The sequence below is a fragment of the Petromyzon marinus genome, unplaced genomic scaffold, assembly GCF_048934315.1.
Source record: "Petromyzon marinus isolate PM22_M1 ecotype Great Lakes invasive population unplaced genomic scaffold, UKy_Petmar_22M1.pri1.0 PM_G_Scaffold_26, whole genome shotgun sequence".
NCBI lineage: Eukaryota > Metazoa > Chordata > Hyperoartia > Petromyzontiformes > Petromyzontidae > Petromyzon > Petromyzon marinus.
Window position 1 is genome coordinate 737501 of NW_027422828.1, and position 2500 is coordinate 740000.

The following is a 2500-nucleotide window of genomic DNA, read 5'->3' on the forward strand; positions in this document are numbered from 1 at the left end:
GACCGGTCTGTAATCATTTAGTCCTGTTGGCCTTAGCTTTTTGGGCACAGCGATGATGGTGGAGGACTTGAGACAGGCTGGTACATGGCATGTCTCCAGGGAGGTGTTAAAGATGTTGGTGAACACCGGAGACAGCTGGTCAGCGCAGTGCCTGAGGGTGGCTGGAGAGACAGAGTCCGGCCCGGCTGCTTTGCGTGGATTCTGCCTCTTGAAAAGCCCATTAACTTCTCCCTCCTGAAAGGAGAGAGTCGTTTCTGTAGTATGGGTGGGGGATGGGGCCTCTTGGGTGGGAAGGGGTGGTTCAGGACAGTCCAATTGTCTTTCAAATCTACGGTAGAACTCGTTCAGGTCGTTGGCTAGGCGGGAGTCGTTAGTGGTGTGGGGCGCTCTGGGTTTGTAGTTGGTGATGTGCCTGAGCCCTTTGGCAGACAGAAGCAGCGTCGTTAGTAGAGAACTGGTGTTTTAGTGTCTCTGAGTACAGTCGTTTAGCCTCTCTCACCGCTTTGCTAAACCTGTTCTTCGACTCCTTGAATCTGTCTCTATCCCCACTCCTAAACGCTTCCTCCTTCTCCAACCTCAACCTTTTGAGCTTTGCTGAGAACCAGGGCTTGTTGTTGTTAAAGTTCACCCTGGTACGTGTTGGGATACAGCAGTCCTCACAGAAGCTGATGTACACAGCCTCTGTGAGTTCATCCAGACTATTGGTAGCAGTCGTGAACATATCCCAGTCAGTACAGTCTAAGCACGCCCGCAAATCTTCCACAGCCTCACTGGTCCACTGTTTAGATGTCCTCACAGCAGGTTTACAGAGTTTTAGTTGCTGCCTGTATGCACGAATCAGGTGGACCAAGGGAGTTCTGTGCGAGCCGAACAGCCCCGTGACCCACAAGAGAAACATCCCCGCCAAATTCGAGCGTTTGACGGGGTCTATCCGTGAAAAAATATTCACGTTTTTGAGTGCACATGCATTTCTGCTGCAAATGCCTCTGGAAGTTTCATGCCGTTCGTATGCCAATTGTGGCAACACGAAAATGACCCGTTTTCCCATTCCGAGGGATTTCTGTGCGACCCTAACAGCCCCGTGAGCCACAAGAGACACATCCCCGCCAATTTCTAGCGTTTCACGGGGTCTATCCGTGAAAAATATAGACGTTTTTGAGTGCACATGCATTTCTGCTGCAGATGCCTCTGGAAGTTTCATGCCGTTCGTACGCAATGTGGCAACACGAAAATGACCCCTTTTCCCATTCCGAGGGATTTCTGTGCGACCCTAACTAACAGCGCCCGTGAGCCACAAGAGAGACATCCCCGCCAATTTATAGCGTTTCACGGGGTCTATCCGTGAAAAATATAGACGTTTTTGAGTGCACATGCATTCCTGCTGCAAATGCCTCTGGAAGTTTCATGCCGTTCCTATGCAATGTGGCCACACAAAAATGACCCGTTTTCCCATTCCGAGGCATTTCTGTGCGACCCTAACAGCCCCGTGAGCCACAAGAGAGACATCCCCGCCAACTTCTAGCGTTTGACGGGGTCTATGCGTGAAAAATATTAAAATTTTTGAGTGCACGTGCCTTTCTGCTGCAAATGCCTCTGGAAGTTTCATGGCGTTCCTATGCAATGTGGCAACACGAAAATGACCCCTTTTCCCATTCCGAGGGAGTTCTGTGCCACCCTAACAGCCCCGTGAGCCACAAGAGACACATCCCCGCCAATTTCTAGCGTTTCACGGGGTCTATCCGTGAAACATATAGAAGTTTTTGAGTGCACATGCATTCCTGCTGCAAATGCCTCTGGAAGTTTCATGCGGTTCGTACGCAATGTGGCAACACAAAAATGACCCGTTTTCCCATTCCCAGGGATTTCTGTGCGACCCGAACAGCCCCGTGAGCCACAAGAGACACATCCCCGCCAATTTCTAGCGTTTCACGGGGTCTATCCGTGAAAAATATCAATTTTTTTTTGACTGCACATGCATTTCTGCTGCAAATGCCTCTGGAAGTTGCATGCGGTTCGCATGCAATGTGGCGACACGAAAATGACCCGTTTTCCAATTCCGAGGGATTTCTGTGCCACCCTAACAGCCCCGTGAGCCACAAGAGAGACATCCCCGCCAATTTCTAGCGTATCACGGGGTCTATCCGTGAGAAATATTCACTTTTTTGAGTGCACATGCATTCCTGCTGCAAATGCCTCTGGAAGTTTCATGCGGTTCGTATGCAATGTGGCGACACGAAAATGACCCGTTTTCCCATTCCGAGGGATTTCTGTGCCACCCTAACAGCCCCGTGAGCCACAAGAGAGACATCCCCGCCCACTTCTAGCGTTTCACGGGGTCTCTCCGTGAAAAATATCACATTTTTTGAGTGCACATGCATTCCTGCTGCAAATGCCTCTGGAAGTTTCATGCGGTTCGCATGCAATGTGGCGACACGAAAATGACCCGTTTTTTCCCATTCCGAGGGATTTCTGTGCCACCCTAACAGCCCCGTGAGCCACA